The sequence below is a fragment of the Rhincodon typus genome, chromosome 30 (assembly GCF_021869965.1).
Source record: "Rhincodon typus isolate 14 chromosome 30, sRhiTyp1.1, whole genome shotgun sequence".
NCBI classification, from domain to species: Eukaryota; Metazoa; Chordata; class Chondrichthyes; order Orectolobiformes; family Rhincodontidae; genus Rhincodon; species Rhincodon typus.
This window is the reverse complement of record NC_063361.1, coordinates 32,951,296-32,976,271: the sequence shown is the minus strand read 5'-3', so window position 1 is coordinate 32,976,271 and position 24,976 is coordinate 32,951,296. Positions and strand designations below refer to the sequence as shown.

The following is a 24,976-nucleotide window of genomic DNA, read 5'->3' as shown; positions in this document are numbered from 1 at the left end:
GTGTGTGGGAGTGTGTGTGTGAGTGTGAGGGTGTGTGTGTGGGAGTGTGTGTGTGTGGGAGTGTGTGTGTGTGAACTGATGACACAAAGCAGCACAGAATTTTGAACATTCCTGCCATTTCTATCATTCTCTCAGCAGGTAGATCAACAATGTAACTACATCCTCACAGACTTGGAAGTTTTCACATTAATTAAACCTGCCTGTGGAGAAGAAATACCAGAAAAGACACCAAATGGTGAAATTACACAGCAGTTCCAGGAATATCTTCAATAGAAATGGAAAGTTTAATACTACAGGTCCAATCCTCTATCTGCATTTGCTGTTGCAGGCACTGGCTGACCTGTTATGAATTTCTACTACTGTTTCTCTCTTACATCCAACTTTATTTTAAATCTTTGCTGCTTTAATTTCATTTCATTTAAATTGAATTTGAATCAAATTTCCCTGACCATCATGGGGTAGGTGGTGGGAATTATAACCAGGGGATACATATTTACAATAAGGGGCAAATCAAACAGACTGAAATGTGGAGGAATTTCCTGGCTCAGTTTGGGGTGGGGTCGGGGGTGGACTGGGGGGATGAAATTTTTGGAATTCTCTGCTCCAGAGGGCAGTGCAAGCTCAATTACTAACTCTCTTTTTAAGACAGAAATTTCTGGATGTTAAGGGTAGTGGGATAATTTTGGAAAATGGTTTTGTGATCAAAGCTTCACCATGATCTATTGGGCCTCAAGGGGCCGACTGGCCTACTCCTGCCCCTATTTCCTAGAATCGTACGTGTAGGAACATCTGCTGTGTAGTTTCCTGGTGCAGAACAAACTCTATTTTTGTTTTAAACTATTGATGGCAATTCTAAATAATCTCTAAATAATCCCGTGCGTCTCTCTCTGCTTAAAATCAACAGCCCGATTACCTGGGAGCTTCAGAGAGGGACGGGTCTTTGAAATTCCCTACCCAAGAGGCTGTGGAAGTTCAGTCTATGCTTACATTCAAGATAGGCACTGATAGATTTGTTTTTGAACCAAAGAAATCAAGGGATATGGAAGATTGGAGGTAGGATGCAGCCAGGGCAGAACAGGTTCAAAGGGCCAAATGACCTAATTTTGTTCCTGTTTCTTCTGTTCTATCTTTGGCTGTAGTCCCCCTGGATGGATTCTAACAGCAAGTGCTATTCCTCCATCGCCTCACATACTTGCAGACCTACTTTGGTTCCTGGTTAAGCAACACTTCATCCTTGTTTCCATATCCCTCTATAGCCTCACTCTCCCTGTCTCTGTAATTTCCTCCGGCCACACAATGTTCTGAGATCCCTCCAACTCTGGCCTCTTACGATCCCTCATTTTCCTCCCCAGCCTTAGTGATTCTGCTTTCAACCATCCTGGACCTTAGTTCCACAATTCACTCCTAATGCTCTCTGCTTCTGACCCTTCCTCTCCTACTTCAAACCTATCCCGTTGAATTTAGGGTGATGCTGGTACAGTGATAATTTCAGCAGTGTCCTCATCCACAGGGCCAGGCTAATTCTTTGGGGAGATGGGGACAAGTCCACAATGCCACTGATGGAATTTAAGTTCCATGAATTAATCTGAAGTACAATGTGTGTCTCAGTCAGAGTGAACACCCAATCATCCAAGATGTGGTTAAAAGCCCATCTGATTGATTAATGTCCTTTAGAGAAAGAAATCTTCCATCCTTGGCTGGTCTACATTGAACTCCAAGCCAACAACAAACCAGACCACCATCATCCCCCGTACCTAAGAAAACACAGGCAACGTGCCTTAATGACTACCACCCAGTGGATCTGACCTCAATAATCATGAAGTGCTTTGACAGGCTGGTCATGGCCCACATCAACTCCAGTATCCCAGCCTGCCTTGATCCCCTACAGTCTGCCTACCGACACAACAAGACGACACAGGATACCATATCCCTACCCTGCACTCATCCCTGGAACCTCTGGACAACAAACATACCTACATCAGACTCCTGCTTGTTGACTACAGCTCCACCTTCAACTCCATTATCCCCCCCAGACTGATCTCTCCAGGCTGCATCACCTTGGTCTCGGCTCTGCCCTTTGCAATTGGATCCTCAGCCTTCTGACCCATGGGCCACAATCAGCGAGGATAGGTAACTGCACCTTCTCCACAATAACACTCAACACTGGAGCCCCTCCCCCAAGGATGCGTCCTCAGCCCCTACTGTACTCCCTTTAAAGTTTTTGAGAAGATTTGTAGCTCGAGCTGTGGATGAGGTTGTAGACTTGCTTGCCGAGCCTGTGGGTTTGATTACAAACATTTCGTCACCCTGCTCGGTAACATCGTCAGTGTGCCTCTGGTAAAGCATTGGTGTTCTGTCCCGTTTGTTATTTATATGCCTCAGTTTGCTGGGGTGGTTGGCATCACTTCCGGTTCTGTTTCTCAGTACATTGCGTCCAGTTCAGTGTTTTTGTTGATAGAGTTCCAGTTGGAATGCCAGGTCTCCAGGAATTCCCTGGCATGTCTCTGTTTGGCCTGTGCAATGATGAATAAGTCGTCCCAGTTAAATTCGTGTCCTTCTTTATCCATGTGTATTGAGACCTGTGAGAATTGGTCGTATCTCTTGGTGGTTAGTTGGTGTTCATGTATCCTTATTGTCAGTTTTTTTCCAGTTTGGCTGATGTAATGTTTCTCACAGTCCTTGCGTGGTATTTTGTATATTACATTAGTTTTATTGGTTGTTGGTATGGGATCTTTCACGTTTGTCAGTAGCTGTCGCAAGGTAGTTGTTGGTTTGTGGGCTACCCTGATAGCTAGGGGTCTGAGTAGTCTTGTGGTCATCTCTGAAATGTCTCTGATGTACGGTAGGGTGACTGGTGTGTCTGGCTGGGTTATGTCTTCTTGTTGTGGTCTGTTGCAAAGGTAACAGTGGATTGTGCTTTTTGGGTATCCATTCCTTTTAAAAACTCCGTATAAGTGCTCCTGTTCTGCTTTGTGCAACTCCAGGTTGCTGAAGTGTGTTGTGGCTCATTAGAATAATGTCCTGATGCAGATTCGTTTATGGGTGTTGGGGTGGTTGCTGGAATAATTAAGTATCTGGTCAGCATGGGTGGTCTTTCTGTATACGCTAGTCTGGAGCTCCCCGTTGTTGTAACATTCTACCATTATGTATAGGAAGGGTAGTTGGTTATTGTTTTGTTCTTCTTTTGTGAATTTTGTTCCGGTGAGGATGTTGTTTATGTGTTGGTGGGTTTCTTCTAGTCTTGTGCACTTGATAATCACGAAGGTGTCATCTACCTATTGGACCCAAAGTTTGGGTTGTATAGCGGGGAAACATCTGCAATCATACACACCGTACTCCCTTTACACCTACTGTGTTGCCAAATTCTGAAGGAACGTCATCTACAAGTTCGCTGACATCACCACTGTAGTGGGATGGATATCTAACAACGACGAGTCAAAATGCAGAAGGGAGATAGAGAGCTTGATGACGTGGTGCAATGAAAATAATCTGTGCCTCAACATCAGCAAAACTAAAGAACTGATCATCAACTTCAGAAAGAAAGAAGGAGAACATGCCTCCATCTACGTCAACAGAACCGCAATTGAGAGAGTGAAGAGCATCGAGTTCCTCGGAGTGATGATAACTGACGACCTGTCCTGGACTTCCTACATATATGCAACAGTCAAGAAGGCACAACAATGTCTCTTCTTCCTCAGGTGGCTCAGGAAATTTGGCATGCCCATAAGGTTCCTCACCAACTTCTACAGATGCACCATTGAAAGCATACTGTCCAGGTCCATAACGGCCTGGTATGGCAACTGCTCTTCCCAGAACTGTAAGAAACTACAGAAGGTGGTGTGTGCATTCCAGACCATCACAGGCGCCAACCTTCCATCCATGGACTCCACTTAGACGTTTCGCTGCCGCGGAAAGGCTGCCAACATCAAAGACCCATCGCACCCCGTAATGACCTCCTACAACCTCTTCCATCAGGCAGAAGATACAGAAGCCTGAACACACGCACAAGCAGGTTCAGGAACAGCTTCTTTCTGGCTGTTATCAGACTTTTGATTGGGATCTAGCCTCAAATAATGTAACCTACAATGTAACCTGTATGCCTCTAAGTCTTTTTGATCTGTACATCCTTTGCTTGCTGTGATTTGCCTGTACCATTCGTGAATGAAGCTTTTCACTGTTTTTCAGTACATGTGACAATAAAATCAATCAAATCAAATCATATGTTTAACTTTAAACAGTCCTCTGAAAAGGTCTCACAAGCCACTTGGTTTCTCAAATGCTCCGCAGTTTAAAAGGAATGAAAACTTGCTTCCCAACAGCAATGCGGTTGTAACTACAGCACATGGACTGCAGTGGTTCAAGAAGGCAGCTCATTGCCACCTCCTCAAGGCCACTTAGAGAACAGCAATAAATGCTGGCCCAGCCAATGAATGAAAAAAGCACCAAAGCATCTTAGCCATCTCTGCTAGTAGCTTCTCATGTGGTTTGGTGTCGTATTTTGTCCGAGTGAAGTAGCTCATGATATTTACTATATTAAGGCATTGTATTAGTGCAACTCGTTTGCATTTGCAAACTATGCAGCTGTTGAATTTATATATAAACATTAACCCCCTTTAGGAATTTATGATGTAGCATTATACAAACGTATTGACTTTACCTCATGGAAGGAATTAAACACATTGCTTGTGGAACATACTAGTGCTTTGCATTAATTTTGTGAATTTATTAGTGATGCATCAGAATTTCTATATTCAGATACATCCCTTCATTTTGTAAAAACGAACATTAAACCGACATGACAGAAGTGTCAGTGGTAGCACTCTCCCTCTGAGATGGATGTTTGTGGGGGTTCAGGCCTCACTTGTGTAATGCAAACTGACACTCCAGCTGAGAGGAGCTGTACAGTTGGATATTTCATCCTTCAGATGAGACGTTAAACCCAGGCCCTATCTATCTGTTGGGAATTCACCTAACATTTACCCTCAACTACCAAATTGGCTGCCAACATTTCAAAAGCAATTATTTGTTGAGAAGTGTTTTGTTTTGATATTCTGTGGATGTGTTACATAAATGCAATCTCTTTCTGCTCGTGATGAACATTTTAATCTAGTCAGGGATGCGCTTAATTCTCAGCTTGGCTAGGTGTCACTGCTGCAGGTACAGCGTACAAATAAACAAGGCACTTCATCAGCTCTTCAACAATTTACATCACCCTCTTCGGTACAATCCTTCCATCAAAACTGTAACTGTTATCGCCAAGGACAGTGCTTCCCAAAGTGGGTTCAGGACCCCAGCTGGGGCCAGGGCTGAAATTTTGGGATTATAGGCTCTGAGGTGGCAATGACTGACCCTCTCCTCTGGCTCTAATAGGATTTCTCCTCCTCTCACTGCCCACTCAGGGGGCTCCAAGCCTTGAAATGGGGCGACAGTCGGATAAAACTTTGAGAAGCAGCACTAGGCTAAAAAGACAAGATGGGGGTGGGGGGCAGTGGACACCACTGTCTGCAGGTTTCTTTACAAGCCACTCACCATCCTGGGAATCTATCACCACTCACTCACTGTTGCTGGGTTAAAGCACTGCAACCCCTTCTCTAACAGCCCCGTGGGTGAATATTGCAGCCCGAGCTGCTGGAGTTCTTGAAGGCAGTAAGGGATGGACAATAAATATTGGCCCATCCAGCAGAATCCACATTGTGTAAATGAATAAAAAATATTCAATCCTGAAAGACACAGTATCATAGGAACTGCAATAGGCCATTCAGCTCTTCCAGTCTCATCTGATTTGGAAAAAGTATATGGCACATTTCCCAGTTTTCAAGTTGACAATGAATGGGGGCATTGCAATTTTCTGGGGATTAAGAGGACGATCTCACTTTGAAAACAATATCTTTGCCCTTTGGACATTAACTATTTTTCTTCATATTTAAAGCCAACTTCATTATGCAACATATAATCCATGACTGAGAGAATTTGTTTAATTACATAGTGGCAAAGGGGGATGTTATGTAAGATCTGCTAAATGCCATTGTCATTGACACTCTAACTAAAGCCCCCATCCCGTCCTCTCACAATATTCCCATTGACAGTCTAACCCCCTCCTAATATTCCAATTGACTGTCCAACCCCCTCCCAATATTCCCATTGACACTCTTTCCCCCAACCCCCTCATAATATTACTACTGTTGCTCTCATTTTATCCCATCTCTTCAAACTATCACTAGTCTCCTGCTCAAGTTGAAACTTTCTTTTCTATTCTCTTTTCCCTGCTCTTCAGTAAATCTTTGTGATACTTTCTTTCACTCCATTGTTGTTATCACCATTAGTTGCCTTACCTCTGTCTAAACAATAATGGCCATTCCACCCCACATACCATCAGTTCCAATCCTGGTCTCCCCTTACCTTTCCTCTCAATTCACCATCAATTTCCTCTCCTCCAAGGCCTTTGCCTGGTTTCTCCTCTTTTGATGCAAGCCTGAGAGGCAATGACCTTGTGGTTTTATCACTAAACTATTAAATCTAGAGAGCCCAGCCATGTCCTGGGGACCTGGGCTTGAATCTTGGCAGATGGTGACATTTGAATTCAATAAAGATCTGAAATTATGAGACTAACGATGATCATTGTTGATTGTTGGGGAAAAACTCATCTGGTTCACTCACTTCACTCAGAAAAGGAAATCTCTGGCCTACATGTGACTCCAGACCCACAGCAATGTGGTAGACTCTTAACTGCCCTCTGAAATGATCTAACAAGCCATTCTGTTGTATAAGCCCATGAGGAATATAAAGAAAGCAAGAAAGTACTCAAGTAGGGATTTAGGAGAGCAAGAAGGGGCCATGAAATGACCTTGGCAAGCAGGGTTAAAAAGGACAACTGGGGAGAAGGTAGGACCACTCAAGGATGAAGGAGGGAACTTGTGCTTGGAGTCAGAGGAAGTGAGTGAGATTCTAAATGAGTAATTTGCATCGGTATTCACCCAGGAGAACGATAGGGAGGAAAAAGAGATTTGTTTGGGGCATGCTCATATGCTAGGGCATTTTGAAATCAAGAAACAAGTGGTGTTGGATCTCTTGAAGAGCATTAATATGGATAAGATCCCAGAGCCCAACTGTGCCTCCCCCAGGTTGCTGAGAGAGGCGAGAGAGGAGATTGCTGGGGCCTTGATCAAGATCTTTGTATCCTCACTATCGACTGGAGAGGTCCTGGAGGACTGGCCAGCAGCTAATGTTGTTCCTCTGTTCAAGAAAGGAAATGGGGATAATCCAGGAAGTAATAGACTGTGGATCTCATATCAGTGGTTGGGAAGCTATTGGAGGGAATTCTTAGGGATAGGATTTGTGCACATTTGGAAAAGCATGTCCTAATTAGGGACAGTCAGCATTGGTTTTGTGCAGGGCAGGTCATGTCTTACTAACTTGATTGAATTTTTCGAGGAGGTGTTAAGGTAATTGATGGGGGTACAACAGTGGATGCTGTGTCCAAGGATTTCAGTAACGTTTTTGACAAGGTCCCTCACGGGAGGCTTATCCAGAAGATTAGGATGTATGGGATCCATGGTGACTTGGCCACGTAGATTCGGAATTATCTTGTCCACAGAAGGCAGTGGGTAGTGGTGGAAAGGCGCTTTTCAGCCTGGAGGTCCGTGACTGGTGGTGTTCCACAGGGATCCGTACTGGGGCCTCTGCTGTTTGTGATACATATAAATGGCTTAGATGAAAATGTCGATGAGTGGGTTAGTAAGTTTGCAGATCTTATAAAGATCGGTGGAGTTGTGGATAGTGTAGAGGTTGTTAAAGGATACAGCAGGCTATAGATCAGTTGCAGACATGGGTGGAGAAATGGCAGATAGAGTTTAATCTGGGTAAGTTTGAGGTGCTACACTTTGGGAGGCCACATGTTAAGAAAAAGTATACAGTTAATGGCAGGACTCTGAACAGCATTGACGTACAGAAGGATCTTGGGTTCAAGTCCATAACTCCCTGAAAGTAGCCACGAAGTAGATAGGGTAGGAAGGAAGGCGTATGTCTTGTTTACCTTTATTGGTCTGGAAAATGAGTACAAGAGTCAGAATGTCATGTTGCAGCTTTATAAGACTTTGATTAGGCCACACTTAGAGTATTATGTTCAATTCTGGTCACCACATTACAGGAAGGATGTGGAGGCTTTGGAGAGGGTGCAGAAGAGGTTTACCAGGATGCTGCCTGGAATAGAGGGTATGAGCTATAAGGACAGACTAGAAAAACTCAGGTTGTTTTCTCCTGAGCAGCACAGACTTGATAGAAGTCTGTAAAATTATGAGGTGCATAGATAGGGTTGAAGATCAGAATCTTTTCCCAGAGTTGAAATGTCTAATAATAGGGGTATGCATTTAAAGTGAGAGGGGGGAAAGTTCAAAGGAGACAAGAAGGGCAAGCATTTTTTACAAGAAAGTAGCAGGAGTCTGGAACGCACTGCCGGGGTGATGGTTGAGGCAGATGCAGTTGGGTTGTTTAAAGGACTTCTGGATAAGCACATAAATATGCAAGGAATGGAGGGATATGGACCAAGGGCAGCAAGAAGGGATTGTTCTCATTTGGTGTCATGCTCAGTACAACGTCGTGGGCCAAAGGGCCCATTCCTGTGCTGTACTGTCCTTTGTTCTAAACCATTGGAAAGGCTTTTCCCAGATTCTCCCCTCTAACTTGAAGACCCAGAATCTCCCCACGTATTACCTCTTACCCTTCATTGTCCAGCCATGCCTCCCCACCAGCGCCCCCTGCCCTGCCCCACCCTTTCTCCAATTCTGTCCTGATTTCTCTCCTCTAACACAGCCTAGGAGTTCAACAAGCACAGGGGTGATGGATGCCCAGGTGTAGATGATGTAGGTTTGGACAAACTCAGGGTTACAGAGAGTAGTGTCTGGATTCCCTCTGGCTCTGCTCTGGTTGTTGTTGGACTGGGCAGTCTCTGAGCTTCTGCCCAGTCTCAACTCTCAAACACCATGTCCCACGATTGGGTTCCTCATTTGCTGATCTCTGCACTAGCATTGTGAAGGCAAAAGGCTGTTCAGTGAACATGAACTAAAATCAAGCCTCCCACACTCGCGGAATCTATGGTAGTTGACTGGGTGTTTTGTCTGTGGGCAATAGGTTGGAAATTCACCTGATGAAGGAGCAGCGTTCCGAAAGCTCGTGATTTCAAACAACCCCGTTGGATTATAACCTGGCTTCATGTGACTTCTGACTTTGTCCACCCCAGTCCAACACCGGCACCTCTGTATCATAGATTGGGAACGAGCAATGGGATGTTGGTGGCTGATCATAAGGACATTTGGATTAGTCATCACATTTTGGAAACTTTGCCTGTGCAAAATGGACCAACATGAAACCATGTTGTTTGACTGATCTTCTCACTCACACTGCCTATCATTTCCAATGCCTCCTGCATGGGGCTGAACTCAAACACACACTGTTGTTTGAAGGTGTAGGATGCAAGTAATTTAGAAAGCCATAGGTTTAATTACACAAGCCTGTCAGTTCAAAAACAGCATGCAGCAATTACCAGCAAGCTTCATAATAGGGTGATTGACAAAAACAGATTCTATTTAAACTTAGGAATTGGATTGAAGCAATTTTATATTTGAACTAAAATCTGACAGTGTGCTTTCTTCCATTGGACAGGTCCCTAATCATAGTCCTCAGATAACACCAGGTAGGAAAATCCACAATATGGAACTGCGCTGGGGCCAACAATATATCATGCTGTATTTTACAATCTATTAGGTGAGTGAGAAGTATGTTGCAATTATGTCCATCAAGGGATTTTGATATCAGTAACTCTGAGATTAAATGACATGTTTGTTTCTCATAACATCCTCAGGATTTATCGAGTATTTCACACGTAGAGAATTTTTTTTTGAACTGCATTCACTCTTGTTCACTAGCCAAATGCAACAGCCAATTTACACATAGCTAGGCAGCAAATAGGATGAATTAATCTGTTTTTAATCCTGTTGTATTTTAACTTGTGCTTTAAGCCAATACTGCTACCCACACATTGAGATACAGATCTGGAATATTTCGGATTGTGGGTGTCTGCACTGACTCTGTCCTGATGGCTCCTTGTTCCTTTATCACTAAGGAAGGTTCCTCAACTCCCAATCTACTGTAACATTCCTTTATTATACATCTGTACAAAATAGGTTCTCAAACACAGCATTCTGGTGTAGAGTCTTTTAGGGGCGGCACGGTGGTTAGTTCTGCTGCCTCACAGCACCAGGGACCCCTGTTTGATTCCAGCCTTGGGTGACTGTCTATGTGGAGTTTGCACACATTCTCCTTGTGGGTCTGCGTGGGTTTCCTCTGGGTGGTCTGGTTTCCTCCAGGTGCTCCAGTTTCTTCTTACAGTCCAAAGATGCCCAGGTTAGGGTGGACTGGCTACGCTAAATTGCCCGACAGTGTGCAGGGTAGGTGGATTAGCCATGGTAAATAAAGGGTTACAGGGATAGGGTGGGGGCTCGGTCTGGATGGGAGGATTGTTGCAGACTCAATGGGGCCAAATGGCCTCTTTGTGCACTGTAGGGATTCTATCATGCTATAGGCTATACCTCTCACTTCACATACTCACTGTGGACTGGTGTCTCTCTCTGACTGATATCAGTGTCACGTGATCAGTTACATCACCAGGATTTATATTAATTGCTTAAGAGATGGTAGATGTTTGGAACATTATTTTACAAATGGCAGTGAATGCTGGAGATCAGCTATTATCAGTATTAAATCTAAGAAAGACTTTTTTTGTTAAGTAGAGGCATTAAGGGATATGGACCAGGCTGGTATCTGGAGTTAGGCCGTGGATCTGCCATGATCTCACTGAATGGTGGAACAGGCTCGAAGGGCTGAATGGCCTATTCCTGTTCCTATGTTCCTATATCACAGTTGGTTGAGGAAGAAGAGCTGGTCTCCATTGGTCTGTTTGGATCTTTATCATCAAGCTGAAAGACTCTGTCAGGACAGCAACGAATAGGAAGCACATTCTCAACAACGTTACACTGATTCCTTGAGTGGAACAGTAACCCATAACTTTCCGACTAAAAAGATTATGTTTACAATTAGTACCAGTGCGGCCTGGTCATCACCTGATATCTTAGCTAACAACGAATAATACAGAAACAAGGTAACTTGTAATTCAACTCACTGCTCCATATGCTTCTTGCTGTTTGCCCTGTGGCTGCAATAATTGGTTAATTAAACATTGTATCGCAGGAATGAACTGCACCCAGTGTGTTTCTGGCTGTTTGACTGATGCTACAATGTACTTGTAAGAATTAAGGTGGGGCAGTGGTAGTTACCCTGCCTCTTGGCCAGGAGGCCCAGGCTCAGCCCCACCTGCTCCAGGGATGTGTAATAACGTCTCTGAAGACGATAATTAAAAATATCTATGAGTTAGGATTTGGGCTCATTTGGTGATTCTCCCGTCTCCTATGTCCAAGGTTGTGGGTTCAAGTGCTGTGTAAAGTTTCAGGACGAAAGCCGAGGCTGACCCATCAGCACTGCACTGTAATCCTCTGGGTGCATTGCTAAACTGAGGAAAGGTCTATCCTCTGGAGCAGAGTTTGCTAAGCAAAGTATTACAGGGTGACTTCCTTGAGTTCTGAAGAAGAGTGAAAGGGAGAGGCTGAATAGGCTGGGGCTATTTTCCCTGGAGAGTCGGAGGCTGAGGGGTGACCTGATAGAGATTTGTAAAATCATGAGGGGCATGGATAGAGTCTTTTCCCCCCAGGGTAGGGGAGTTCAAAACTAGAGGGGCATAGGTTTAAGGTGAGAAGGGAAAGATTTAAAAGAGACTTGAAGGGCAACATTTTCACACAGAGGGTGGTGCGTGTATGGAATGAGCTGTCAGAGGAAGTGGTGGAGGCTGGTACAATTACAACATTTAAAAGGCACCTGGATGGGTACATGAATAGGAAGGGTTTAGAGAGATATGGGCCAAATCCTGGCAAATGGGACTAGATTAATTCAGGATATCTGGTCAGCATGGACAAGTTGGATTGAAATGTCTGTTTCCATACAACTCATATCAGACTTGAAACATTAACTCTGTTTCTCTCTCCACAGATGTCAGCAGAGCTGCTGGGTTTTCTCCAGCACTTTCTGTTTGTAATTTTCCCTGAGTTCTTATGTTTAATATTTAACCATCATAAAAATTGGATCATCTGGTCATTATGTTACTGTTTGTGGGATTATAACAACCACAGCAAGCAAGAGACCTGTGGGCACTGTGAAGCGGTGAAGAAATGATGGACAGATCCAGAGCTCCTGGTTTGAGTTTTTAACAAACACTGCTTGCAGATTGCCTTATAGTTCACAACACATTCAGTTGAAATTAAAGCGAAGAATTTAGGCAATTAGAGAAAGAATATGCAGCTTGAAGACATTTGTTACTTGAGATGTATTAAAGCGGCTATTAATTGTCAGAATTTAAATGGAGAAAAACAAACAGGAGGACAGTGCAGCTCTCTCATCTCTTTTTCTCTTCCTTTAAGAGATTATTTAAAACCTTTTTGCTCAAAAGTCAGTGTCAATCTCTGTCCAATGACACTGTTGCTGATGCACCCTGGGATATCGTGCTGCATCAAAAGAGGCATTATATAAATGTAACAAAAACAGAAATTACGGGTAAAGCTCAGCCGAGCTGGCAGCATCTTCGGACCGAAATCAGAGCTAACGTTTCAGATCCAGCGGCCCCTCCTCAGAACTGGCCCAAAACGTTAACTCTGATTTTCCTCTAAAGATGCTGCCAGATCTGCTGAGCTTTTCCAGCAATTTCTGTCTTTGTTTCTGATTTATAGCATCTGCAGTTCTTCTGGTTTTTGTTTATTATGTAAATATAAGTTGTTGTTGTAATTCCAAACTCATCAACATTATTGGCTGGAATGTAGTTCAAATACTGCAACTCCCTTTTGGCTGGGTGCTCTCAGAAAGATGTCAAAGCCATGAAAGGGACACACAAAGAGTCTCCCAAAGATGTATGGAGATGAGAGGTTTCACACAACAGAGGTACTGATACACTTTTTATGCTAAAGTAGCAAACATAAGAACTAGGAGCAGTACACCATCTGGCCCATTGAGCCCGCTCCGCCACTCAATGAGATCATGGCTGATCTTTTCATGACCTCAGCTCCACTTAACCGCCCTCTCACCATAACCCTTAATTCCTTTACCATTCAAAAAATTACCTGCCCTAGCATTAAAAACATTCAATGAGGAAGCCTCAACTACTTCACTGGGCAGGGAATTCCACAGCTTTACAGCCCCTTAGGTGAAGAAGTTCCTCCTCAATTCAGTCCTAAATCTGGCCCCCCTAATTTTGAGACTATGACCTCTTGTGCTAGAGAAGGGCAAGAGCTCAGGAGTTCTGGAGGGTTTTGGCTGGGTATTTCAGTTTCCTACCATGTGGGTTTTCGACAGCACAGACACATTAAATAGGTTTGATCTCCAGTCCACCACCTTCCCAGGCACCTGCTCCAGCACATCCCGAAATATGGGAGGTTGGGGGCATGCCAATATCAGCAGCCTGACCATAATACTCACACTCACAAAAAATAAGGCTCAATTGAGCTTGTTTAAAAAAGTAAAATTTGTTATTAGGCAGAACAAGTCTATTTCAGATAAAAGTGAGCTTTCAAACAATGAGTAATTGAGTGATGCAGTTACTCTACTCCATGAACAGAATTGAAAATCCCACGAAAGTGTTGTCAACTTTCGCTGGATTTATTCTGGGAGGTTTCATTACATGACCTTCCATCATAAACCATTCCAAGCTACTGCCATTCATTCCCCAGTTTAATGTCTTTTTTGCATTTTGCTTTCAGAAGCCAATTAAGCAGCAAATATTTCTCTTTCTTGGTTGAATGGAATTAATCTTCTTCACTTTCACTGATATCTTTGTATTCAATATTGCAAGTGTTCAAGAAAAATGAGTCAACAACACATAATGCCCTTGTGATTTTTATCTTGACTTGCTCAATATTTTGTCCAGGAGATTAATCTTCAATTCTGGGACAATTCTAGCAACATCAAACCAAGGATGAGTTGTACAAAGACATAACAACACTTGAACTGTTCAGGCAACTGTTGCAGTCATACAGCACAGAAACAGACCCTTTGGTCCAATCAGTCCGTGCCAAACATAATCCCAAACTAAACTAGTCCCACCTGCCTGCTCCTGCCCCCTACCCTTCCAAACGTTTCCTATTTATGTAATTGTCCAAATATCCTTTAAACATTGTAATTGTACACACATCCACCACCTCCTCTGAAAGTTCATTCCACATGTGAACCACCCACTGTGTAAAAAAAAAAATCGCCCCCCCATGTCTTTTTTAATCTCTCTCCTCTCGCCTTAAAAATATGCCCCCTAGTTTTGAAATCACCCATCCTAGGGAAAAGACACCCACTATTAACCCTATTTATACCCCTCATGATTTTATAAACTTCCATAAGGTCACCTTTCAGCCTCTTACGCTTCAGTAAAAAAATGTTACAGCCTATCCAACCTTTCTTTATAACTCAAACCTTTCCATATCTGGTAACAAGCTGGTAAATCTCTTTAACCGAACAGGTAGGATGGTGAGCTACGTTGATAAACCAACTGAACACAAGGCAGAGGAAATCATGCTAAATCCATGTAACGCTGTAGCTGAGCCATGCATTCAACACTTTGACCAGTTTGGTTGCCAGGACACAAGAGTGACAAATACTGCAGACAGTGCAGAGAAGAGGAATGAAGGTGAACTTAAGCACCAGGAGGAAATAATGAAGGAACTTGGATAAAAAACAGAGTACTGCAGATGCTGGAGATCTGAGATAAAAACAGACAGTGCTGGAGAAACTCAGCAGGTCTGCTAACATCAGTGGAGAGAGAGGCAGATTTAACATGTTCCTGATGTTGGGGAAGCCCAGAACCAGGGGTCACAGTCTAAGAATAAGGGGCAAGCTGTTCAGGACAGAGGAGGAAGAATTTCTTCACTCAGAGTTGTGAACCTGTGGAATTCTCTCCCTGTTGGGGACAGTTTGTTAGATATATTCAAGAGGGAGCTGGATGTGGTCCTTGCAGCTAAAGGGATCAAGGGGTATGGAGAGAAAACGGGAATGGGATACTGAAATTGTATGATCAGGCATGATCATATTGAATGGTGGCACAGGCTCGAAGGGCCGAATGGCCTACTCCTGCTCCCATTGTCTATGTTTCTATGTAGCGTTTGAATCTAGTATGACGCTTCTTCTGAAGAAGAGGTTCTCCAGTATTTTTGGTTTTTATTCATGAAGAAACTGTAGCTTGCCATGCTTAAGGAGATGCTGGATGTGGGACTTTATTGAGATTTATACAATAGAAACTGGGACATGACGGGTAATTCAGAACTGCTGGATAAATGAACCACCCACCTTATTCTCGTAGCAGGTTTTGTTCTCCTTTCAAATTTATTTTGGAGCTTAAAAAGTTGGTGAAGTAAGTATTTTGAGTACAATGAAAAATAATGCTCCATCTTATTACCAGATAGTGTTAAGTGGCTTCCCAGACCCAGCCCAAGTTTAGAGGAACAGAATGAACAGGTAAAAGTGAAGCATCACAGATATTGGAAACTGGAAATAAAAACAAAATGTGCTAGAAATATCTTTGAGTTGTCATATTGGATTTGGAAAGTTAACTCTGTTACCACTTACAGATGCTGCCAGACCTGCTGAGATTTTACAGCATTTTCTGTTTTCATTTTAGATTGGCATAGGTATAGCTACACTGCATATTGCCACACAGTGCTGCTTTGTGTGTCACGCATCCTCTCCCTCCTCCATGTATCTTTCACTTGGGCAAGGTGCTTTGTTCTCCTTCACATTGCAGGACATCTGACATTTCATAGCAAATGTGATGGCCACAACTCATATTGGCTCAGCTGGCATTCACCTTTGTAATGTTAACAAGTATTGTCTCTCGGTTTGGACACTTTATCCAAGAAAGGATATGCGTGTCATTGTGAAGGTCAATGGAGGCTCACCAGGCTAATACTTGGGATGCTTGGATTGTTAAATGAGGACAGATTGCGAAAACTTGGTCTCTTTTCTCCAGACTTAGGAAGAATGAGAGGTGATTTCATGAAAACTTATTAAGTGCCTACAGGGTGTGACAAAATTGTTTGGCTGGTGCATCTAGAACCAATGGACATAGTCTCAGCATAAGGGCTGGACCTTTGAGGATTGACACAGAGATGAGAAGGAATTTCTTCACTCAGAGAGGGGCGAATCTTTGGAATTCTCTACCCCAGAGGGCTCAGTCATTGCAGAAGTTCAAGACAGAAATTGATAGGTTTCTGAGATTAGTGGTATAAAGAGAAATGAAGATAGTACAGGTAAATAAGTGTCACATTGGGCACTGGGTACAAACCACTTGTGGTCAGAATGGTTAACTACCATCAATGCTTCTTTCTAATCTGAGTTTAAGGGCCTGGCCATGTATCAGTGATAAAGGACAATCCATTAGAGACTTTTAGCAAGAAGAGGATATTATCCTAAATAACAAAGTGTAGTGTCTTGTACAATTGGGAAATAAGGCAGGGCAGGTGACTGAGGTGTCAGTGGGGGAGCACTTTGGAGCCAGTGACTGTAATTCTACTATCTACTAAAAGAGCGATGGAAAAAGATAGACCGAATCTAAAAGTTAAAGTTCTAAATTGGAGGAAGGCCAATTTTGATGGTATTGAGCAAGAACGTTCAAAAGTTGACTAGGGATGGATGTTCATAGGTAAAGAGATGGCTGGAAAATGGGAAGCATTCGAAAATGAGATAATGAGAGTCCAGAGACAGTATGTTCCTGTTAGTGTGAAGGGCAAGGCTGGTTGGTGTAGGGAATGCTGGATGATTAGAGAAATTGAGGTTTTGGTTAAGAATAAGAAAGAAGCATATGTCAGGTACAGACAGCAGGGATCAAGTGAATCTCTAGAAGAGTATAAAAGCAGTAGGAGTATACTTAAGAGGGAAACCAGGAGGGCAAAAAGGGAACATGAGATAGCTTTGGCAAATAGGGTTAACGAGAATCCAAAGGGATTCAACAAATACATTAAGACAAAAGAGTAACCAGAAAGAGAATAGGACCTCTTAAAAATCAGCAAGGCTGCCTATGTGTGGAACCCTGGGATGGGGGAGACACTAAATGAGTATTTTGCATCAGTGTTTACTGTAGAGCAGGATATGGAAGATAGATAACGTGGGGAAATAAATAGTGACATCTTGAAAAATGTCCATATTACAGAGGTGGTGGTGCTGGATGTCTTACAATTGATAAAGGTGGATAAATGCCTGGGACTTGATCAGGTATAGCCTAGAACTCTGTGGGAAGCTAGGGAAGTGATTGTTGAGCCCCTTGCTGAGATATTTGTATCATCAGTAGCCACAGGTGAGGTGCCAGAAGGCTGAAGGTTGGGTAATGTGGTGCGACTATTTAAGAAGGTGGTCAGGAAAAGCCGGGGAATGCTGAAGGACAGGCAAGCTCTGATTAGGGATAGTCAACATGGCTTTGTGCGTGGGAAATTGTGTCTCACGAACTTGAGTGAGTTTTTTGAAGAAGTAACAAAGAGGATTGATGAGGACAGAGCAGTGGACGTGATTGATATGGACTTCAGCAAGGCATTCAACAAGGTTCCGCATGGTAGACTGGTTAGCAAGATTAGATCACATGGAATAGAGAGAGAACTAGCTCAAAGGTAGGAGACAGAGGGTGGTGGTGGAGGGTTGGTTTTCAGACTGGAGGCCTGTGACCAACGCTGTGCCACAAGGATCTATGCTGGGTCTGCTGCTTTTTGTCATTTATATAAATGATTTGGATGTGAACATAGGAGGTATGGTTAGTAAGTTTGCAGATGGCACCAAAATTGGTGGTGTAGTGGACAGTGTAAGAAGGTTACCTCAGAGTACAACGGGATCTTGATCAAATGGGCCAATGGTCCGAGGAGTGGCAGATATGTGTGAGGTGTTGCATTTCAGAAAGGCAAATCAGGGCAGGACTTATGTAGTTAATTATAAGGTCCTGGGGAGTGTTGCTGAACAAAGAGACCTTGGAGTGCAGGTTCATAGTTCCTTGAAAGTGGGGTCACAGGTAGATAGAATAGTGAAGTCGTTTGGTATGCTTGCCTTTATTGGTTAGTGCGTTGAGTGTAGGAGTTGGGAGGTCATGTTGTGGCTGTACAGTACATTGGTTAGGCCACTATTAGAATACTGCGTGCAATTCTGGTCTCCCTGTTAAAGGAAGGGTGTTGTGAAACTTGAAAGGGTTCAGAAAAGATTTACAAGGATATTGCCAGGGTTGGAGGGTTTGAGCTATCGGGAGAAGCTGAACAGACTGGGGCTATTTTTCCTGGACTGTCAGAGGCTGAGGGGTGACCTCATTGAAGTTTATAAAATCATGAGGGCCTTGGATAGGGTAAATAGACAAGGTCTTTCCCCAGGGTGGGGGGGAGTCCAAAATTAGACGGCATAGGTTTAAGGTGAGAGGGGAAAGATTTAAATGGGACCTCAGGGACAACTTTTGCACACAGAGGGTGGTGCATGTATGGAATGAGCTGTCAGAGGAAGTGGTGGGGGCTGGTACAATTACAACATTTAAAAGGCATCTGGATGGGTGTATTAAAAGGAAGGGTTTAGAGGGACATGGGCCAAATGCTAGCAAATGGGACTAGATTCATTGAGGATATCTGGTCAGCTTGGACGACTTGGATCGAAGGGTCTGTTTCCGTGCTGTACAGCTCTATGACTCCATGACTCTATAACAATAGATAGAATTGATATGAACCAGTTATGCATAATTACAATTTTCAGGAGCCAAGGATGATGTCTCCATCAGGACTTCATGCTAGACTAGCTGATTTAAAGCCCTGTGTTACATCATCAGGCTGGGTGGAGCTAATTCAGTTTCAAGGTAAACCCTTTCAGAACCATTACCTAATGCAACAATGCTCAGCCAATTGAATTACAGAACAGGCTTGATGGGCTGAATGGGTTACTCTTGCTTCTATGTTTCTGAGTCTCCAGACATTAGAGAATTTCTATCATGAAGCCAAACTAGAGAGGAAGATGTGCACATAATGCATTGGTTGCACTCCTGGGATATAAAGCATTTTAGACTTGAGCCACTCAGTTCAGCCTTTGCTGAAATCCCATTGACAACAATCCCCGATGATGGTTACACGTGACACTTCAATATGAAACAAACACAAAGCAAGAACTGGAGGCCATTCAGTCCCTTGATCCGATTCCACTATTCACGTCGGCTATGACCTATCTATATCTTAACTCCATCCTTGTGCTTAGGTACCTTAAATATCGTTGCCAAACATAAAGATCTAGTGATCACAGTTTTGACATTTCCAAATAACCTTCAGACTCAGGGGGGTTTTCGGGGGGAGAGGGTTCCAGATTTTCACTCCCCTTTGAGTGAAGGAGAGCTTCCTACCATCAGCCCTGAATGACCTCACTCTAATTTCAAAGCTATACTTTCCTTTATTCTGAACCCCTCCACCCTCTCCCTCTAACAGCAGAAACAGCTTCTCTCCACGTGCCCTCTCCAAATCCATTCATCATCAGAAACACCTCAGTTAGATCACCAACTCAATTCTTGTATTTAAGGAAATACAAACCCAATTTACAAAAACCTGGCCTCTCAATTTCATTCATTTCAGAATCATTCTGTTGCCAAGGGAAACAAAGCAAACACAAGTTTGAAAAGAAAAGTTGAGGTTGTGTTTTCTTGTAAGGGCAATTGTCAATCCTTTCTTTACCCCATTGACAACACTGTGCTATAAAGTACGCAGGGCAATGGATCTTTCGTACGTTTTCTACAACATGAAAGGTGCATGACATCTCTCCTTTTCTCAAGCATTTCCTTTTGTCCAGAAGGCAACGTCCCTTTAAGGTATGGCCTCGATTCCATGAACATTGACTGGAATTTTGTGACTCCTTTAACCTCTGGAGTTTTCTTTTTCTTAATAAAATGAGGTTAAAAATCTAAGCAGGGAAACAGCAAGGAAATTCCCGCACACCTCACTGTGGGCTGCTCACTCCATGCCATCTAGCAATTATTAAATCTACAGCTGCCTGTCTCACTGATCTGTTTGTTGGGTTATCTATCAGGATGGTCACTGAACCTGGCAGTGGAAGGCTCACTGTTAATTAGAAGCTGACTCTGTCCTTGTGTGAGATATATTTATGTGCAGTATACACAGACATCTGACTGTAGCTATTTCAGAGCCCCCTTCCCCTCCCCCATTTCTGAAGAAGGGTCCAGACCCGAAACGTCAGCTTTCCTGCTCCTCTGATGCTGCTTGGCCTGCTGTGTTCATCCAGCTCCACACCTTGTTATCTCTGACTCCAGCATCGGCAGTTCCTACTATCTCTAACTGCAGCTGAAGCCTTGCCTCAACCTCTGTAACATTCTCTCATATCCATCACTTCACAGAATCCTTACTCTTCTCCCTAATGATTAATAGTAACCCATCCAATTCCACTCCATTTTAACACTGTCATATCCATAAAGTAGGATCATTCCAGCTCCCCAACCCACCATAAAATGAATCAACATATTCAAGTACAGTTACAAGTAGTTCCTGTGAAATTTGTGATGGAAACATTCCCAGTGGATGCCTGAACACAGATTCAGTTGTCAATTGCCATGACAGCAACACTATCCTGTAGAGTGCAGAACAGTCTCGATTCTCCTCCTCCTGACCCAGTCTCAGGACATCAATATAATCTGTTTCTAGATGTCTCGTTTAAACTAAATTAACATGATTTCATTCAATTCAATGAGTTAGTAACAATGATTTATGCAATTCAGTGGGATTATAATCTCACTCTAACAGATCCATTCTGTTTAATGGGATTGTGATCTCACTAACACAGTTGCACTCATTTTAACAGCTATGAAATCTTCCTCTAACATATCCTCATTCAATTTATACAAAATAGTCAAACAGTGATAGAGATCTACAGGACAGAAAAAGGCTCCTTCGTCCATCAAGTCTGTGCTAGTCAAAAACAAGCATTAACTATTCTAAGAGATAGTAGGAACTGCAGATGCTGGAGAATCCGAGACAACAAGGTGCAGGGCTGGATGAACACAGCAGGCCAAGCAGCATCATAGGAGCAGAGAGGCTGACGTTTCGGGCCTAGACCCTTCATCAGAAAAGGGGGAGGGGAAGGGGGTTTTGAAATAAATAGGGAGAGAGTGGGAGGCGGATAGAAGAGGGATAGAGGAGAGGATAGGTGGAGAGGAAACAAACAGGTCGAAGAGGCGGGGATGGGGCCAGGAAAGGTGAGTGTAGGTAGGGAGTTAGGAAGGGGATAGGTCAGTCCAGGGAGGACGGACAGGTCAAGGGGGCGGGATGAGGTTGGTCGGTAGGAGATGGAGGTGCGGCTTGGGGTGGGAGGAGGGGATAGGTGGGAGGAAGAACAGGTTAGGGAGGCAGGGACGAGTTGGACTGGTTTTGGGATGCGGTGGGGGGAGGGGAGATTTTGAAACTTGTGAAATCCACATTGATACCATTGGGCTGCAGGGTTCCCAAGCGGAATATGAGTTGCTGTTCCTGCAACCTTCGGGTGGCATCGTTGTGGCACTGCAGGAGGCCCAGGATGGACATGTCGTCTGAGGAATGGGAGGGGGAGTTGAAATGGTTCGCGACTGGGAGGTGCAGTTGTTTGTTGCGAACCGAGCGTAAGTGTTCTGCAAAGCGGTCCCCGAGTCTCCGCTTGGTTTCCCCGATGTAGAGGAAGCCACACCGGGTACAGCGGATGCAGTATACCACATTGGCAGATGTGCAGGTGAACATCTGCTTGATGTGGAAAGTCTTCTTGGGGCCTGGGATGGGGGTGAGGGAGGAGGTATGGGGGCAGGTGTAGCACTTCCTGCGGTTGCAGGGAAAAGTGCCGGGTGTGGTGGAGCTGGAGGGGAGTGTGGAGCGGACAAGGGAGTCACGGAGAGAGTTGTCCCTCCGGAAAGCAGATAAAGGTGGGGAGGGAAAGATGTCTTTGGTGGTGGGGTCGGATTGCAGATGGCGGAAGTGTCGGAGGATGATGCGTTGGATCCGGAGGTTGGTGGGGTGGTACGTGAGGACGAGGGGGATTCTTTTTTGGTTTTTATTGCGTGGACGGGGTGTGAGGGATGAGGTGCGGGAGATGTGGGAGACACGGTTGAGGGCGTTCTCGACCACCAAGGAGGGGAAGTTACGGTCCTTGAAAAACGAGGACAACTGAGATGTACGGGAGTGGAATGCCTCATCCTGGGAGCAGATGCGGCGGAGGCGAAGGAATTGGGAATAGGGGATAGCATTTTTGCAGGAAGGTGGGTGGGAGGAGGAGTATTCTAGGTAGCTGTGGGAGTCGGTGGGCTTGAAATGAATATCGGTTTCTAGGTGGTTGCCCGATATGGAGACAGAGAGGTCCAGGAAGGGGAGAGAGGTGTTAGAGATGGTCCAGGTAAACTTAAGGTTGGGGTGGAAGGTGTTAGTGAAGTGTATGAACTGTTCGAGCTCCTCGTGGGAGCACGAGGCGGCACCGATACAGTCATCAATGTAACGGAGGAAGAGGTGGGGTTTAGGGCCGGTGTAGGTACGGAAGAGGGATTGTTCCACGTAACCTACAAAGAGGCAGGCGTAGCTTGGGCCCATGCGGGTACCCATGGCTACCCCCTTTGTCTGTAGGAAGTGGGAGGAATTGAAAGAGAAGTTGTTGAGTGTGAAGACGAGTTCGGCTAAGCGGATGAGGGTGTCAGTGGAGGGGGACTGGTCGGGCCTGCGGGACAGGAAGAAGCGGAGGGCCTTAAGGCCATCTGCATGGGGAATGCAGGTGTAGAGGGACTGGACGTCCATGGTAAAGATGAGGTGTTGGGGACCGGGGAATTGGAAGTTCTGGAGGAGGTGGAGGGCGTGGGTGGTGTCACGGACATAGGTAGGGAGTTCCTGGACCAAGGGGGAGAAAATGGAGTCGAGATAGTTGGAGATCAGTTTGGTGGGGCAGGAGCAGGCGGAGACAATGGGTCGACCAGGGCATTCAGGTTTGTGGATTTTGGGAAGGAGATAGAAGCGGGCAGTGCGAGGTTGGGGAACGATGAGGTTGGAGGCCGTGGGTGGGAGGTCACCTGAGGTGATGAGGTTGTGGATGGTTTGCGAGATGATGGTTTGGTGCTCAGGGGTGGGGTCATGATCAAGGGGGCGGTAGGAGGAGGTGTCGGAGAGTTGGCGTCCGGCCTCGGCGATGTAGAGGTCAGTGCGCCATACTACAACTGCACCTCCCTTGTCCGCGGGTTTTATGGTGAGGTTGGGATTGGAGCGGAGGGAGCGGAGGGCTGCACGTTCTGCGGGGGAGAGGTTGGAGTGGGTGAGAGGGGTGGAGAGGTTGAGGCGATTGATGTCTCGACGGCAGTTGGAGATGAAGAGGTCGAGGGAGGGTAGGAGGCCTTGGGGTGGTGCCCAGGAGGAGGGGGTGTGTTGGAAGCGGGAGAAGGGGTCAGTAGAGGGAGGGTTAGGTTCACGGTTAAAGAAGTAAGCGTGGAGGCGGAGGCGGCGGAAAAACTGCTCTATGTCCAAGCGTGAGCGGTATTCGTTGATCTGTGGGTGGAGGGGGACAAAGGTGAGCCCTTTACTGAGGACTGACCGTTCGTCCTCAGTAAGGGGTAGGTCTGGGGGGATGGTGAAGACTCGGCAGGGCTGGGTGCTGCTGTCTCCTCTGGAGCTGCTGGCTGTGGAGGTGGTGGGCGGAGCTACGTCGGCGTCGTATTCTAATCCCATTTTCCAGCACTTGGCCCATAGCCTTGTGTGCCTTGGCATCAAATGTGCACACATGAAAATAAATATTCAATGTTATGAGGTTTTCTACCTTTACCGCCTTTACTGGCAGTGAGTTCCAGTATTCCCACTAACCCCTGGCGGAAAAAAAAACTTTTCCTCACATCCCCTCTAAACCTCCTGCCTTTTATCTTAAATCTATGCCCCCTGGTCATTGATCCCTCCACCAAGAGGAAAAGTTCCTTCCTGTCTATGCCCCTCATAATTTCATACATCTCAATCATGTCTGCCCTCAGTCTCTTCTGCTATAAGGAAAACAACCTCAGTCTGTCTAATGTTTCCTCGTAACTAAAACTCTCCAGCCCAGACAACATCCTGGTAAATTTCCCTCGGCACCCTCTCCAGTGCTATCACATCCCTCCTATAATGTGGATTTCAGAACTCCACACAATAGTCTAGCTGCGGCCCAATCAACATTAGTGCAGAATGCGGAAATCATGAATAAATGTACAAAATGGACAAAATACTCAGCAAATCTGGCAGTATCTTCAGAGAGAGAAAAACAGTTAATGTTTCAAATCAAAGAGCTTTCATCAGTACCTTTGACAAGTCATTGACCTGAAATTTTCTGTCTACAGAAACTGCCTGGTACACTGAGTATTTCCAGCATTTTTTTGTTGTTTATTTTCCATTCATTGCTTGTAATCAGCTCACTGTAATCCTACTACATTCAACTGAAAAGTTTTGTAGTTTTGAAAGATCACTGAAATCAGTGGGAGTGTAATGGGACATATTAACACACCCCACTTCAACACAATTGCAATCTGTCACAGTGTAACATACCTGTAATCAATACAATGGATTGTAATGTCTCAAAACAGACTCAAAGAAACAGTTGAGGGTTAGAAATATTTGATAAAGTGACTTGAAGTATGAAAATACTATATCCATAAAATTTCAGAAAATATTCATTATTCAGTTAGAAGGTAAAGAAATTGGAATCATTTGAAGGTGAATGCTAATTTGGGTGTTAACAAATATCTCTACAATCACCTTCACCACCACAGCCCTGCTGACCCCATCTCCCAGCACAACACTGCCGACCCCATCCACCACCACAACACTGCCGACCCCATCCACCACCACAACACTGCTGACCCCATCCACCACCACAA

General features: G+C 44.6%; 1 protein-coding gene across 1 annotated transcript in view; it reads right to left on the bottom strand.

Moving 5' to 3' along the window:
• LOC109913574 (sickle tail protein homolog) overlaps window positions 1-24,976 on the bottom strand; it is a 111,617-nt gene that overhangs the window by 86,291 nt on the left and 350 nt on the right. The gene's annotated exons all lie outside the window — the stretch shown is intronic.